Source organism: Balaenoptera ricei, chromosome 12 (genome assembly GCF_028023285.1).
Source record: "Balaenoptera ricei isolate mBalRic1 chromosome 12, mBalRic1.hap2, whole genome shotgun sequence".
Classification (NCBI taxonomy): Eukaryota; Metazoa; Chordata; class Mammalia; order Artiodactyla; family Balaenopteridae; genus Balaenoptera; species Balaenoptera ricei.
In genome coordinates, this window is record NC_082650.1 from 5,618,485 (window position 1) to 5,636,674 (window position 18,190).

At 35.9% G+C, this 18,190-nt stretch overlaps 1 protein-coding gene across 1 annotated transcript in view; it reads right to left on the bottom strand.

Moving 5' to 3' along the window:
• The window catches only part of PACRG (parkin coregulated), a 513,624-nt gene that overhangs the window by 204,227 nt on the left and 291,207 nt on the right, over window positions 1-18,190 (bottom strand). The gene's annotated exons all lie outside the window — the stretch shown is intronic.

An 18,190-nucleotide genomic window follows, 5' to 3' on the forward strand; every position in this document is an offset into this window, starting at 1 on the left:
AAAACTATTGCCATGAAAAAACATTTTTTGGGGAAGAAGAGACTGGTTATGCTGTATATGAGTAGAAACTATAGACTGGTTACAAACATCGAGAACATTGTTGGTAGAAGTGACCATAAAGTGACTATATTTAGACTTTCAAGAAAGTAGGGAAGAAAAGCAAAAATATTTAACGTTCAGAACTTCAGAAGGAATTAACAGTATATAACTAAGATACCAAAGGCATACAAAATGTTTTTAAAGAACAATTCTGAATGCACAGTAACAAGCTGTACTGCAGAGATAGAACAGGAGACAGTAAGTTACCTGGTGTTCCCCACGTGCAGGGTCTGGAAACCTGCTCCAGTGGGGATGCAGAGGGCCAGGGACAAGGACACGGATAACTGGCTGTATAAACCTGGTCAACTCCCCCATACTTTCTTGGTCCTTAACCATGGGAACCTATTATTTACTTTCTAAAATGGCCAAAAATTCTATGATTTAAATAGAAAAGCCATATAAAGCATCTATTATAGAGGGTCAAAGGTGGTGACTGATAAATTGCAATGCCCGAGACTACTTCAGGACAAAGTCAGAGGCTCTTATTTGTAATATTCTACCTTCTAAAGAAAAAATTGACTATGACTTTAAAGCATGTGCCATTTATGGAGGGACAAAAGGAACCAGTCCATCCAAAGGAATGACAACACAGTCATTGTACTTGTGAGGCAGTCCTAACATTGTTCTTGAACTCCAGCTCACATTTCCAGTAGCCTGTGTCTTGCTATCACCTCAAATTCAGTTTGTTCCAAAGATAAGTTTCCCCCATAAACTTTATCTTTTCCCTATTTACCCCATATTTAGTATTGATACAATCAGGTTCCCAAGTATCCAGGGTCAAAATCTGTTTCTCATCCCTTGCATTCTTCATGTTGCAAAGTCATCTTATTCTGTTTTTGAAGTAGCTCTTGAATTTGTGTCCTCCTCCCATCCTCACCTCTAGCCTTCTAGTCCTGGGGCTCCACCCTCACCACCTCCCCTCTGGTCCTGGAGCTCCATCCTCACCACCTCTCCCCTGGTCCTGGAGCTCCATCCTCACCACCTCTCCCCTGGTCCTGGGGCTCCATCCTCACCACCTCTCCCCTGGTCCTGGGGCTCCATCCTCACCACCTCTCCTCTGGTCCTGGGGCTCCATCCTCACCACCTCTCCTCTGGTCCTGGACCTCCATTCTCACCACCTCTCCCTTGGTCCTGGGGCTCCCTCCTCACCACCTCTCCCCTGGTCCTGGGGCTCCATCCTCACCACCTCTCCTCTGGTCCTGGGGCTCCATCCTCACCACCTCTCCCCTGGTCCTGGGGCTCCATCCTCACCACCTCTCCCTTGGTCCTGGGGCTCCATCCTCACCTCTCCTCTGGTCCTGGGGCTCCATCCTCACCTCCACTCTTCTGGTCTTGGGGCTCCATCCTCTCCATCTATCCTCTGATTCTGGCCCTTAGAACTCCACTACTGGAGAACTGCCATACCTTCCTAACCCACCTGCCTTCTTTCTGTTTTTCTCCACTCCCTCAACCTGTCTTTTCACACTGCTGCTGAATTAACCTTCTTAGAACATATTTGATAATCTACCTGCTCACAGAGTTCAGAGTCTCCCCGACACCATTTCCTACAGAATAAAGTACAAACTAGCCAGGCACAAGGGTGACACTTAAGGTAAGTTTGAACCAAACTAAATTCTCAATTGAAAATACAAGAATATAAGGTATCATTTAGTGGTTTCACAGCTATTCTCTTTGCAAGCACTAGGAAGTGTTTAAAACTAAAGTGTGGTCAGCTTCATCCCCTCCAGCAAAAAAATGGGGGTTGAGGTATGAAAACACCTCAGGGAAACCTCACAACTTCTGGTCCAGTTCAGACTACATTCCTGTTTGGTTTGAAAGCAAACACAAATACAATGAATAGAGAAGGCTCAGCTTCAATGCAAGGAATCAAGTTAAATATAACTATGGAATTTGATTGCATGATGGCTCATTATTACAGCATTTAGACACACTGCAGACCATACCATATATTCTGAGAAACAACTAAAAATAGAATGCTATAATTTAGCCTAAAAGCTGTAGTAATGAGATGCTCAAGAGCAGAGCTTCAGAGAACCACAGGAAGTTGGAGAGGGAGAAGGTCAGGTAGAGTGTCTTGTAGTGGTAGTGGGGATCCTTTTTTCTGGTCTTATCCAAGCTAAAATTGTTTTGTCTTTTTAGGAAGCCAGAGGTTATTGATCCCTGCTTACTGACGCAACTGCATTTAACAGAAGAGAACTGGGAGCCTGCAGAAATGTCATTCTGAGTATTATGGGCAGTACACATTCTTTCAAAAAGTCTACCAATGAAGCTCAACATGTTTAGGGTTTGGTACTGCACAGATCTGTGTGATGGTTCATATACTAGTAACTAACATGTATTGGGCACCTCTATATACCAGGAATTAAACTGAGCACTTTACATATATTAGTTTACTTAATCCTCATTCATCAAATATTTATTGAGAATGCATTATGCACCAGTTATTGTTTTAAGAATTGGAGATATAGAAGTGAACAAGACAGATATAGTACTCAGCCCCTTGGGGCTTACAATATAGTATGGAAGAAGATATTGAACAAATACTACAAGTGTGTTGAGATTTCATAAGAAGGATATGGTATTTAAACAGCAAATCAAAAAGGCATTCAGCCCAGCCTACAAAGTAGGGAAGGCTCCCAGACACAGGTAAGGACCTAAGGGATGAGTAGATGTTATTAGGGTGAAGGAGAGGGAACGGCATGCTAGATTGCCCCCTCTTGGGTAAAGGACTTCTTTTATAAGGTCTACTCCAGCTCAAATGGATAAAATTCTACTTAGCGATGTGGGAACAAAGCCCAAGATAGCAAAGAAGCAGTCTTCCAAATGCTTTTATCATTGTGTATGTGTTTTCCTTGGGATCATTTAGAAATGGTGGGAAGAAGGATGTGAGTATGTGTAGATGTACATAAAAGGAGAGTGAGGCCATAGTACTTTTCCCCAAGCTAAAAGATCCCTAGGTCCTGTCTTGTCTTATCAGCCAAATAGAATCAGATGTCTAAAATCCTGGGTTTCTGTCTTTTCTTTCTATTCGTCCCTCTATCCCACCCCACTTCTTAAAAAGGACTCACAGCCACATCCAGCTAAATATTTTATAAACTGCTTAGTCAGGAAGGATTAGACATTGAAACAGAATTACATGAGTTTGTTGTTTTAATTTTTTATATATTAAAATAAATAAAATTGAGTGTATATAATTTCATTCCATTTTGTGGGTTTTTTTTTTTTTCAAGAAAGCCTTTCTGTTGACACTGTAAAGTCACAAGTAGGAGAACCTATTGAAAGCATTAGAAGAGATAGCTATCTGAGCATGTGTAGAGCCCATCTGGTGACTGCAGAAAAGATTTTGGTGGCCGTAGTGCCTACTGAATGCTGGCTTGTCAAGTGCCCTTTTTTAGAGTGTACATGCCAAAGCTTGCAATGAAACAGGCTAAAGTATGCTCATCTACTACCAGTGTTAGCGAAGAGTCTTGCCATATAGAATATATTAAGGAGTAAACCTTTTTATATATATGAGTAATAATAACATCGAACTTTTGTTGATTAGGTTTATCCCTGTACATATGGCTAATTGATCACCTGGGGATAAATTAATAATCTCTCTCACCATGGATAGTAATAATAGCTATTAAGAAATAATTATTTTATCTCATTGCAACACTGATTGAATTAACATGATTGTGAAAAATGTTATTGAATTGACAAAGACTGACAAGTAAAATGCTTCAACTGTTACTCTTAATGACATCTAAAATGGAACCCTGAGGCATCCTAAATGAGCAGGGACTGGCTCTAAAACTTCTGCAGTAGCTGTGAAATAGAGCCATGGTATGCGCTATAAAAGCCCCTTAACTTCATCTAAGAGGGATTTTTTTTATATTGCCCATTTCCACTTCAGTTCCTCAGTTCTATTATTTTTCCTCATTCTTGGGGAGTTAAGATATACCATTAAGTTGGAAGTCTTTTTGTTCTTACTGTCCCAGTAGAACTAAATAAAAAAGAGTTGTTTTTTTTTTTTTTTTGAAACCAAGTTCTTTTCTTTTGAAAAAGTATGTTAACAGATATAAAGAGAATATGATTCTATAGCTTGAAAGAGAAGAAATGTGTTTATTCTTATGTTGATGGGCCTGAAAGCAACTGTCAAGATTTAAGTGAGGACTCTGAACTCAAGATTTAAGGTTTTGAAAAGGGTCTAACATGAGAAATCTACTGACATTATAGATCAACCAGGGGAACCTTTATATTCAGAAAATTAGATTTCTATTGTACTGCTTACTGCTTTCAAGTATAATCAACAAGATAGAGCTTCCAGATGTATGGAAATTGTTGAAGAATAAGGAAAAAGTAATTTAAAGTCAAAGTAGTAAAACATTCATCTTAGATGGTTGTAAGTTACATGTATGATTTCCTCAAGCATAAAATCCATTATTGCTATGAGTTTTTGCAAAGTGAGAACATTTTCTACTATTAGATATGATTCACTACTGTGGAATCAGGAATAGATGGAAATATTTCTACTTCTTTTAAAATTGGATACACCAAACAAAATGTAAAAGCAAACAATAAATTCTAAAAAATATTTTTGACATATGGTATAAATGTTAATATCCTTGATATACAAATAGCTACCACAAATCAATAAAAGTTTGAAACTGCTAATTAAAAAAATGGGCATATAATATAAATAGACAATACACAAATTAATAAATACAAGTGAACAATTACTATTGTAGAATTTTCAACTTCATTGATAATCAAATGAAATGAAACACTACTCTATAATTTTGAATATCATATTAACAAAAAGTTTTTGAAAATTTAATACTCAGTATGGAAACAGGTCTGGGAAAAGAGGCACTCTCCTAGGTACCATATTGTAAACCATCACAATCTTTCTATAGCAACATGCATGTAACACTTGACCCAGCAATTTCACTTCTGGCATTTAGTCAAAGGAAGTATGCAGCTGTGCAGAAAGAGTTATAGGATAGGATGTATCAATAGTATTATTTATAATTATAAACCATCTAAATGTTCCCCAAAACACTGGCTTATTTAAGTAAAATCTGGTATACCTATACAATGGAAAATTATAGTTATTAAAGTCATATAATAGAAAATATTTTTAAAATAGGAAAATGTTTATAAGATACAGGTGAGTAAAGAAGAAGGTTATAAAGTGTATTTTCACTCTGCTCTCATTTTGAAAATAGAATGTAAACACAGTAAATACTGGAGATTTATAAGCTCAGATACAATAGAGACTATCTTATCCATTGGCATATATAGACACTGGATTTTATTCTATTAAAAAAATACCTTTTTTTTTTTAAACACTGCTTTTTTAAAAAAATCAATGTACCTTGCATATTTCCCTAAAATATTATTCTTCATGATTATAATTTATATGTTTTAATGTAGCAGAATTCTGGCCCTGTCTCCTTATTCTTTCTCAATATTTTCTTGATTATTCTTAACTATTTACATTTTGAGAGAAAATTTAGAATAATTTAGTCAGGTTAAAAAGTATGCTTGGCACTTTGATAAAATTTCCAATAAATTTAGATAGTAATTTGGGGGAAATGGCCATCTTTCCAGTTAGGAACATGTATCTCTTCAACTGTTCTTGTTTTTTATTAAACTCCTCGGAAAAGCTTTATAGTATTTTTCAAGTAGATTCTATATACTTTGGTTAGGTTTACTAGTGTTTGAATCATTTTTATTTATTTTGATATCTTAAATGATATATTTTTCAATTTACTGTGTAAAATATATATAATATAAAATGTTATTTAACCATTTTTAAGTGTACAGTTCAGTCGCATTAGTTACATTCACAGTATCGTACAATTATCACCACTAACTATTTCCAAAATTTTCCATCACCCAAAATAGAAACTCTATACCTCTTTAAAAAAAACCCTCCCCACTCACTTCCCCTTGAGCCCTTGGTAACCTCTAATCTACATTCTGTTTCTATGAATTTGCCTATTATAGAAGTCTTAAAGTATTTTAAGTATTATTTTTTCTGATGTTGAAATATTTAATTAATAATTGAGATTGCTGCACCCAGTATCATGTTAGTCGAATTAGACTGAAATGAATATAAATTTTGCTAGTCAAGGGGTGCTAACCATACACATTTTTAGTTTTCTGAATATAATGAATTCAAAATATGTTTTCAAACCAAATTTAGGTTTCAAAATTGTAGAAACTATTCTCCTTCCAAAACAGAACTCAATTGCTATACAAATAAATATGATGTGGCCTGAGTTCTCAATTAAAGTATCAGAGACTTAGCTTAGCTATTATATACATGGAGTAAGCCTATCATAATTGTTACCATTTTTCTTTAATTCATTGTTCTCCAATAAGTGTTATATTAAAAGAGCATCATTTTTTCTCTCATCTCATACAGAAAGGAATTATCTTTATGCAAAATTCAGACTTTTCCATCAAAGCTTTGTCATTACAAGTGGTTAACTGTTTCTCTTTTTTGATAGACAAGAATATATTCTGACTTTAGGACCATAGAAGGCAACTTAGTATTCAGTGACAGTGTTTGGTCTTTCTTTCCATTAAACACTTAGTTTTAAAGATAGATATACAGTTAATATTATTTGCTTAAATAAATGAAAGGATTCAGTTACCAGAATGGTCTCAACATTATAGTCAGTAGCATGATCTATTTAGTACTCACAACTTTCTAGACATAGAGGAACCTGAAGAACAATGTCATTCAACACACCCTTCTTCAATCTTGTTGCAACCAAGGTTGGGCCTGTTTTTGCTCTCATACATACTGAAGCCTCTAAGGGTAATTGAGAGTAAACTTATCAGTACCCTGCTTTGTCAGAAAGCAGAGGAGGATTTGTCTCTTTGGAGTACCCTGCTCCCCTGTCCCTACACTACTGGCTCAGTTCAGCTTGAGGGAGTCGGGTGACAGATGGAATGATGAGCAAAGGAAGCAGTTAGCCAGCCTTGGTGCCATTCTCAGAGTAAGACCAAGTGACAATGTGCTGTGACAAGCAGGCACTGCTTCTAAGAATTACGGTTATGTTTTTTCCTCTGGTTGAGAAAAGGTGTCTAAGTTTGCTCCAGCTTTAGGATAACAGAAGTAGTGGACTATGAAGAAGAATATAGTACACACAGGCTTTTCACAAAACAAGAAAGTTGAGAGCTGTGCTACAAAATAGAAGATGGGTAAATACATCACTTTCCAAAAAGGAGCTGCCCTTTCCTCCCCAAAGAAGGAATTTGAAAAACTACACACTGCTAAGCTTGACATCAATATCTGGTAAAATTCTAGGACTGATTATTTAAGCAAGTGATTTGAGAGCTCCTAGGACAACAGCGTGATTTCTAGGAGCCAGAGTGAGCTTTTTGCAATGTCAGGCCAGGCTTACCTCACGCATTCGAAGAAGTTTACTCATAAAAGAGATCACAAACAGACTATACTGCAAGGCATCTGACAAGAACTCTCTTGTAGGCAAGATACAGAAATGGTTGAAGAGTTAGGCTTCTTCTTTTTTCCTTACTGTGTGAATAACTGAATTTCAGTAATATGCCTTGTTGGTTTGGTATCGACCTGCAGAGTCCTTACTGGAATACTGCAGTGGTCCATACTTGACCTAGTCCAGTTTCCATCTAACATTTTTATTGTAACTTGGATGAAAGTTATACAATCCAAATCTATCAATTTTTTGATGACCCAAAGTTGGGAAGTCTGTAAAGACACGGCCATGAAGGAACACCAAGGAGGTAAAAATAATAATTTACTATTATTACCACTGTGGTTTGGCACTGTGCTAAACTTCCTACCTGTATGATCTGTTAGTCCTTACATAATGCCTGGGCAGTTGGTTTTATAATCCCCTAGGAAAGATGAAATAATTAATTGACCAAAACCACATAGCTAGTTAATGACCAGCTGTGGTCTGGTTTGCACGAGCCCAGGGCCTGTGCTCATTATGGTTAGACCCCACTTCTTCCCAGCATCCCACCAAATCCTGGTGGACAACAGGGCCAGACTTGGAGCCTGCTCAGGAGGAATGCTGAGTGCTGCACAGTGAACACAGGTTCTAGCGTGGACTTTGAGCAAAACAGACACCTGCTGGGACCTGAGCTTAAGTGGTTTGTTCTTGGGGAACAAGTCATCCTGATGAAGCTGGGTTTCCTGGCATCTTCTGAAAAAGCAAGCAACACTCTGCAGTAGTGTTATTCCTTGACTAGAGTTCAGCTCTCATGTGGAAGGAGGAAGTTAACAATAGGAGATTTTAGCCTGGGTGTCCAAAATCTGTTGTCATAATCCAGACAGAGAATGATGATGATGGTGATGATGATAAAATTTATCACCCACTACATCCTCTGCTAAGAGCTTGAAATGTATTATCTCATTTAATCACTAAACTAACCATAAGTTGGGTGCCATTCTCATCTGTTTTATAAATTGATCCCCAAAGTGATTAACTTGTCTGATAGCTGGTATGTGGCAGAGTTAGAATTTTGACCAGATAGTCTGACTTCAGAGCCCTTGTTCTGAATTATCACACTATACAGGAAGAGTGATAGAATTTGTTTCTTTATTTGAGAATGGAAAAGGAACAGCCAATATGTGGTGAACTCAGTTTGAAAATGCAATAATGCTATTGTTAGCTGTTTCTCTCTTTTATTCTATTGTGTTTTTCTGGCATGGACAGCTATAATCTCCATTCTCATCATTTTTATTTTGGATCATTCTGAGTCTTTTTCCTTATTCATACAGGGATAGGCCTGATTTTTATTCACCCTCACAGGTCCAGAAGGAATTCTTCCTCTGGCAAGTGACCAGGTAACTGTTTAAATACTTCTGAGAATGTCTAGTCTCTGCCTCAGACTGCTATCATCTTGCATCCACTAACACATTATTTATGTATAGGACTTCATGTAGAGGGACACCAGTTTTTATATTATGACTTTCTTTATTAGGGAATTAAAGGCGGTAGGCAATTGACAGATTGAGTGTGAGAGAAATGGACAGAGAGGAAAGGAGAAAGAGCAGCCTCCATCAGGTAACTGGATTTTACAGCCCCACCTGGCTATGACTGCTCATATTCAACACGACACTTATTAAGAACCTGCTTATCACCCGACCTGGGCATTTCTACACGACCTCCCTTAATGATCACAACAACTATCTTGGGTATGTATTAATTCCCTTGTTTTGGAGATGAGGACTAATCTCCCAAACTCAAGGAGATAGACTAATTTATACAAAATGGTAGAGCCAGCACTAGAACCCAGAAACCAGGTCCATGGCTTCTCCAGTGTCCACACTAATCCTCAGAGAGGACAGAGGAACATGGTCTTTAGCACCACCTACTGAAGCTTCCTCAGAAAATGGATGGATGTCTCAAGCTTTAAGATTCCAGAGTCCATTGACCTCGATAGCTATGAATTCTCATTTGGGAATATCAATTGGTCAGTAGGGGTTAAGTTTGCTGTAGTAATAGACTGAGCCTAAAATCTAAGTGGCTTCACACAGAAAAGGATCATTTCTCATTCATAGTAGATACCCAGTTCATGTCAACATGGGGGTGAGGAGAAGACAGAGGACTGTGCACCGGCTCTGAAATGCTTGGTTTGAAGGGAACGCACATCTCGTTTCTTCCATTCACAGCGTGTCGGCAGAGTTAGTCCCATGGTCCGCATAACTGCATAACTGAGAAATGCTAAGGAGGCGATAGATGTTTGGTGTGCAGTAAATGTCTCTGCTATAGAATTCACGGCGTTTTGAGAAGCTACCTCTTTTCACTTCCACTAACCTGTACTATGGGTAGGTTACATGATCTGGGTTAATTGAGTCAGTGTGTTCCATCCCCCTTGGCCATAGTTCTAAGCTGGTGCATGTGGTACAATCACGGTGCACCTCTGACTTTTATTTTTTCTGGAAATTAAAGGACAATGGCACTTGTTCTTTTCTACAGGTATAAATAAGTAAGCATGTAGTTCCAGGATTGGAGCATCCTGAGGCCAAAAAGGGAGCCAGCTTTAAGATGACCATGCATAAAACAGAACAAGAGTGACATTGGCAAGCCACCAGATTAAATCAAGCCTGAAATGAGACCCTGGATTGTTCAGTGATGTGAATTATTAAGCAAACCTAATTCTTTATGAAGCTTTGAATTAGTTTTCTTTTTCTGTCTTGTAATCAAAATAATCCTAAGTAATACATGAATTTTTTCCATATTTTTAGAACAAATAATATATTTTCTTCTTAAATTAAAAATTATTACTTTTTAACACCTTTAAAATAATTTACCTGGAAAATTTCAAGTGATATAAGTGAAATTATTAGATCATAAAGAATAACGCAGCTCAATTGGACTTGTTCCCTTCTAATTAAATAGAATTCTCAAAATAATTTTTGTATCGTGATACAGATTCTCATATTTTATTCTTACTTGGTATGTTTTCTTCCACTGGGCATTCTTTAAAAATACCATTTTGCTTTTGAAAATAGTATTGTTTAAATTGCTTCAGCTGTGTCTGTGCATGTTTGTCCTTTATAGCTGGGTGACCTCAACTCATTAGAGCTCTCCTAATGAGGCCACTGTTTTATGACCTATTTGTAGATCAGTGATATTTCTGTAATTCTTTAGCCAGGTCACCTTGTCTCCTAGTAGACCATCTCACAAATGTATGTTACTGCTCATAAACAAAGAGTCACATGAGGGAATGTAGATGAATAAACAATTACTCTCACTACTTAAATAATTTCTCCAATAAATGGAAAGCATTATATCATTATACGCTTTATTTGCTGTTTCATATTAGAGATTCTTACAAGGTAGTTTTTATATAACACGTAGTACAGTGGCAAGCCTAAATGGCCACTTCACACTTTTGATCATGACACCTATACAAATTTCAGTATGGATAGCAGTTATGTACCTGATTAAATAAATTATGCAAATATTTTGATGCATCTACTGTGTACTAGCCAGTACATTAGATGCTGTGGGGACATATCACTTTCTAACATTATATTCTAAGTGACGTAAGAGAGAAAAATTCAAAGTTCTGTGGCAATAGGAAGGCAGAGTGGGGAGAGGACTGAAGTTGAGGGTAGGGAGGGAGAGGGCAATCAGAAGAGGCTCTCCAGGACAATTCCTATTGGAAGTGGGTTTTGAAGGTTCCTTAACGTTTAGGCATTTGAGGATGTGTGAGAATGGGTATGCCCCAAAGAGCAAAGATAGAAAAGGGCAAGACAAGTGCTATAGCACAATCAGTTTGGCTAGAGCATGGGGTGCATGAGGGGAAATAGTAAGAAATTAAGTCAGAAACATAACTTGCAGCCAGATATTTAATGGGAATCCTTGAATGCCATGCCAAAGAATGGAAAGTAAGCAGAAGCTGGATGGGAGTCTGTCCTTGCAAGATGGAAGTGTACTAGGTAAGATTTTGAGTTGAAAAGTTTTTGCCTACAAAAACTAAGGTGTGTGTCCTGAGGCAGAAGGAAGTAGAAGGTATATTTAATTGAGGTATCAGAGAACAGAGTTTTGGGCTGGCAGAGTATGTAAAAAATTAGAAGGGGGGGATCCTGGAAGGTAGAGACCCACAGATGAGGTAAACAAAAAACCTGCAAGAAAACTCTACCTTAGCTGATCTCTAAGGAGTACACACATGAGAGAGATCTCAGTAGGCCCGGATGATAAGCAGAGGCTGGAAGGTGAAAGAACTGAAGATGAAAGAACTTAGCCTCCTGTTCACCACAGGGAAGACAAAGTTTAGAGTTTGTGTTTAGCAGGTTAACTCTCCATTAGAATTAGAACTGACACTCTTCAAAAGAATATAACAGAATCCAGAGACTCTATGATATATTAGCCATAATGTCCATGGTAGGATTATACATTCTGGCCCCTCAGCAACTATAGTGAACAGAACACCCCACCTCCCCCATTAACCTGCAATAGGTGCGTAGCAGATATGAGAAACAGAACTTTTTAAAGTCACTATTGTTTTAAGCTTTTGATTTTGGAGATTGGTTGTTCTTTCAATATAACCTAGCCTGCTCTGATTGAAAAAAAATTCCTTTTATCATATTAAGAGAACTCCCTTCTATCCTTAGTTTGTTTTAAAAATAGAAATGGGTGTTGAATTTTATCAAGTGCTTTTTACCATCATTTGAGATGATCATCTGATTTTTACCCCTTAATACACAAATGTAAATGGCATTAACTGATTTTTCTAATGTTAAGCCAATCTTATCTTCCTGAAATAAAATGAACTTTGTCATGAGAAATTATCATTTTTATATATCAATGGATTCAGTTTGCTAGTAATTTTGTTCAGAAAGTTTTCATTGATATTCATGAATGAGATTGTCCTGGAAGATTCCTTCTTGCAATTTCTTGCAATGTCCTTGTTGGTATCAAGTTTATGTTGCACCATAAAATGAGTTGGAGTCTATATTCTCTATTTTCATTGTCTGAGAAAATCTGTGCAAGATTTAAATTATTTTTTCCTTAAGTCTTTGGCACAACTAACCAGTGAGGCTATGTGAGCCTTGAGTTATCTCTGTATGAGGAATTTTAATTACTAACTTAATTTCTTCACTTGTTATACTACTGTTTGTACTTTAGCTTATTTTCTATTTCTCTGGTGTCAATTTTGTTAAGTTATATATTCCAAAAATTTGACCATTTCATTGAAATTTCAAAGTTTTAGGGATAAAGTTGTTTATAATATCCTATCAAGATATCCTATCAATGTCTGTAGGGTCTGTATAACATTTCCTTTTCTATTTCTGATATTGGTTATTTTTGCCTTTCATTTTTTTCATTTTTTATTTATAAGCTTTTACAAATGTTTATCAATTTTATTAATCATTTCAAGAAACCAAACAATGTTTGGTTTTTGATGCTCTCACTTGCATGGCTGTTTTCTATTTTTATTTTATTTTGCTTTTATACTAATAATTTATTCTTCCTTTGACTTTCTTTTACTGTTCTTCCTGTCATTTATTGAGATGGATACTTCATTTACTATTTTTCCCTTTTTTTCTTTTTGATACCATGTTTAAGGCTACATATTTTCTTCTGAACACTGCTTTACCATGTCATATGTGGTAAATATTTTAATGTAATTTTTTGTAACATTTTTATGTAATACTTTGGTAAGCTTTTAATATGTAATTTATGTGATATTTTCATTATTGTGCAGTTAAAATACTTTATAATTTCATTAGAATTTCTTATTTGACCCATGGGGTATATAAAAGTATATGTCAATTTCAAAATATATGGGAATGTTTTAGTTATTGCTTTAAAAAACTGATTTCTAACATAAATTGCATCTTAGTTGCACAACACACTTTGTATGAATTCCATGCTTTGATATTTTTTGAGACTTGTTTTATGGGCTAGGACATGGTTAATTTTTGTAAATATTCCATGTGTGCCTAAAAAAAGTCATTTGCAGTGATAGATGCAGCCCTGAATTTTGTAAAGAAGAGAAGAAGCTCAGGAGATCCAGATATGATTCAAATCTTGATTCTACCATTTGGCAACTGTATGACATGGATGTTTTTCTTAAATTTTACATGCCTCAGTTTTGTCACCTGTGAAATGAGGATTATCGTAGCTGGATTGAATAATATGATTCCAGGAAAGCGCCTAGCCCACTGAAAGCTTCCAAGACATATGGTGGTTTCCTTGCTTTTGTAGTGCGAAACCTCAGCATAATTTTCTGTCTTTGACCTCACAGATTGTGAAAGAGAAAATAATATATAAATTATTTGAAGAACATGATAGAATAAATATATATTAAGATATATATCATAGAGAGGATTCACTTTCTTTTCAGCCTCCATGATGACAATAACTGAGCATTCCTATAGCCTAATAAGAGCCTCAGTAAATTCCCAAAAAAATGTAAATAGAGGAGAAGCCATATTCTCTTGCCACAGAGCAATAAATATAAATAAAATAACCATGAAGACAAAAATCTCTAAATATTTGTAAATTTTAATGTATTATTTTGTTCAAATGAATCATCAAAACTATAAATACAATCTATAATATAGTGACAAGGAGAAACATACGTATAAAAATAAATGGAATTAATTCAAAATTGCACACAGAAGCAAAGTCATAGCCTTACATGCTGTGATTACCAAATGAGAAACAATAAAAATAAAAGTAATATGCTTTTAATGTAAAATGATACAAAAGCAAAACAAACCAAAAACTTAAGGAAAACAGATAAACCAACTGCCTTGAAGATGTGATATATATATACATGTGTGTATACACTATATATACACACAGTATATATACACACACACACACAATGGAATATTACTCAGCCATAAAAAGAATAAAATTCTGCTATTTGCAACAACATGAATGGACCTAGATGGTATGCTTAGTGAAATAAGTCAGCAAAAGACACAGACTGTATGTTATCACTTATACATGGAATCTAAAAAATAAAACAAAAGAATGAATGTAACAAAACAGAAACAGACTCACAGATACAGAGAACAAACTAGTGGCTACCAATGGGGAGAGTGAAGGGGGAGGGGCCAGATAGAGGTATTGGATTAAGAGGTACAAACTACTATGTATAAAATAAATAAGCTACAAGGATATAATGTACAGCATAAGGAATAGAGCCAATCTTTTATAACAACTTGAAATGGAGTATAATCTATAAAAATATTGAATCACTATGTTGTACACCTGAAACTAATACAATATTGCACATCAACTATACTTCAATAAAAAATTAAAAATTTATAAACCATAAAGCTGAATAGAAATAAGGTGGGACTTTTAAAAAATACTAAACATAAAGTACAGAAACCACTGGCTGACAATAAATTAGAGAGAAAATATAAATGCATAATATTATCCCCATTTTATAGATCAGGCAACAGTGTTACATGGAGTAAAGCAACTCGCCTCAGATCACGTGGCAACTAAACAGTGCAGCCAGGATTAGAAGGTGAGCAGTCTGATTCCATAGTCTATGCTCACTAGTACACTAGTACACTATCCTGTTGATCTATACGCAGGATTGGGAAAGTCTTAAAATCTAGTAAAGAGGAAGGTAATTGTTACTGAATGAGGGAAGGAAGGATATAATGAGTCAGAAAGCAAAAAAGCAAATACACAAACACCCAAATCCTACAAATCTATAGTAAATATTCATGGAGAGATAAGAGAATGAGCATAATGTGTTCATAAAAGAAGGGAACAAAATACTATTTTAAAAGAACAACGAGATTAAAATAAAATTACAATAATTAACAAATTATTCAATCATATTTTTGGAAGATAATGTCAAGGAAATTTCCCAGGAAGTAGAACTAAGACAGAGTTGGATAATATGAGCAAAAGGATAAAGAAATTCGAGAAACAGCCCACAAGGTGCAATATATTAGTAGCAGGAATTACAGACAGAGAAGTAAGAGAAAATAGAGGGAGAACATTACTAAAGGAATAATACATGAAAAGTTTCTAGTGCTGGAAGACATATGTCTCTAAATTGAAATTTCCCAGGACAATGAATGAAAACACAGCCACATCAAAGCATATCAACATGAAATTTCATATTACCAGCGATAAAGAGAAGAACCAGAAAGCTTTCAGAGACTGAGGGAAACAAGCCACAGGCAAATGGCTGGAAACTCAAGTGGCATCAAGATTTTCTAAGCAATGTAAGAACCTGGGAGGCAGCAGAGACATGACCTCAAAATTCTGGATGAAAATGATTTTCAGTGGAGCCAAACTAATAAACAGTGTGATGGTAGAATTTTCAGATAAGCAAGGCCTGAAAAATATACCTTTCATATACTTACAAGAAACTACTGGAAGATGTGCACTTTAAAAATGAGGAAAATAGGACAAATGGCAAAGGAAAAAAAGAGGTCAAACGTGAAAGAGGAGTAAGGAGAAGTAGCAGAAAGAGGGAGGGTGCAAGGGGTATCTCCATGAACAGAAAGAAAATTGATGAGTTGTCTGATGCTCTGAACATCTGGAAAATAATATTCATTTGCTAGATCCTGAAATATTTGAAAAGAAATAGTAAGTATATACGAAACAAGCAAACAAAATGAGAGGCAATTTTCAATGCTAAGAAAAACAAGTTGCCTAAGAAAGAAATGCAATCATAGTAATGGTGTGATTTGCAGTGAACGGTATTTATGTCATCACAATAGTGTAACAACTGATTATTGATTTATCCAAAACTATGTAACTATATTGGAAGGGTGGAGTGGGAAAGAAGGCAAGTTTGGGTAAGAGAGCCAGATTCTTACCATTTCTCAGTGACTGGCAGCTCTCATCAGAACCATATTGTTGGGAACAATCAGTGGGAACAACCTCTCAAAGAAGTTTCCACACCAAAGCTTTTTTCTTGTGATTAGTGATTATTTCTCCCATTTATTTGTGATCATCACAGATAATTTAGTTTTCCTTTTGTCATCTCATTCGTTGTTTTTTTTTTTTTTGCAATCTCCCTTGTCTTTTTTTTTTTAAAGTTGTTTCCTTAATGACAGTGTTTCAGTTCTCTTTCCCTAGTACTTCATCTGATATACCATCTATTTTAATCTATTAATGGTTACTTTTAAGGCCTAAAAACTGAATCTTACATTTCTCTAATTAGTCACATTATGAATGAAGCAGTGTCTTTGGTTTTATTACATATAAGAGAAATGATCATTCATCTATTTTCCACCAGCTCATTCCCCACCTTGCTCTCATGCCCAGGATCTTGTGGGAGGGTCTGAGGAGTCCCAGCCTAATCTTGGCCTGGTCACCCTTGTCTTGACCTTGCAGCAGCAGCATTAACTGGGGGCTTCTTAGAAATGCAGCATCTCAGGTCACTTCATACCTACTGATGTGGAACCTACATTTTACTGGGGTCTGGAGATGATTTGTGTGCACAGTGAAGTTTTGGAATTGGTGCTTTAGACAGTAGGCTGTCCCCTTGGGTTGGTAAAGACTATATGTAGATTTTAGGCCCCAAGGTCAGGCAGTGGAGGAAGGACCAACATCTTATTGTCTCTCAATCAAGAGGTCTACTCTTCTTCTAGAGGCAAAAAATATCAGTATAGCAGCTGATTGTTGTTCTAAAACATGATGTCATGGTTTGCACAGCACAAAGGGTCATGACAATAACATCTTTATTGTGAACATTTTTATCAATATAAATTGATCCTCTTTACACACATAAAACTTCTTTTCATTAAATTCTACTTTTCTAAAATTGAAATAACTACACCTGCCTTCTTTTTCTTCATTTTCCCCAATATAGATTTTATTTTTTAAATGTTTAAGTATTATTTTGTTTTTATATATATAGAGAGAGTTTATATTCAGATTTTGTTTTTCACAAACCAATCTGAAAGTTAATTTTCATAGTTGATATATTTGATTTCACATTTTCACCTTATTTTGAGCTCTTGGCTCAGCACTTCCTTGCTGCCTATTCAATGTCATTCTTTTAATATATAGACTCTGTTTTAAATACTTTTATCTTCTCCATTGACTTTGAAGGTTTATACCCAATTTCTCTGAATTATTTTTGCCACATTACTGCAAAATGATTCTTTGACATTTCTTGCAGTTTTGAAACTCTTTTCCATCAACTATTTACACTTAACTCTAGATTTAGTAGCTCTTAATGCAACTTGCTTTTCAAACTATGACATTCTCATTTTTGGGTTCTTATCTTGGCTTTACTCTCTGAGAGTTGGAGCACATCCACAGTAACCCTTTGTACGAAGGGCAGGAGGGCATTATGCTCACTGAGTCCGTGAGTCTTTTCTTCTTCTTCTCCTTCTCCTCCTTCTCTTTCTTCTCCTCCTTCTCCTTCTTCTCTTTTTAAACCAATTTTCATTCAGTTTGTTACATCATGTCTTGCTACTCATATGACAGGGATGAAATGCACATAAGGTGATTCTCCTCCAATTCTCATTGCTGTCTGGAATTTACTCTTACGAAAAATGTCTTAGCCCCAGTTATTTTTATTTCTTGGTGTGTACCATTTTTTTCCCTGTCCAGATGTTTTTGCTTGTAATGAGCCTTTTCTACCTGCAAAACAAGGG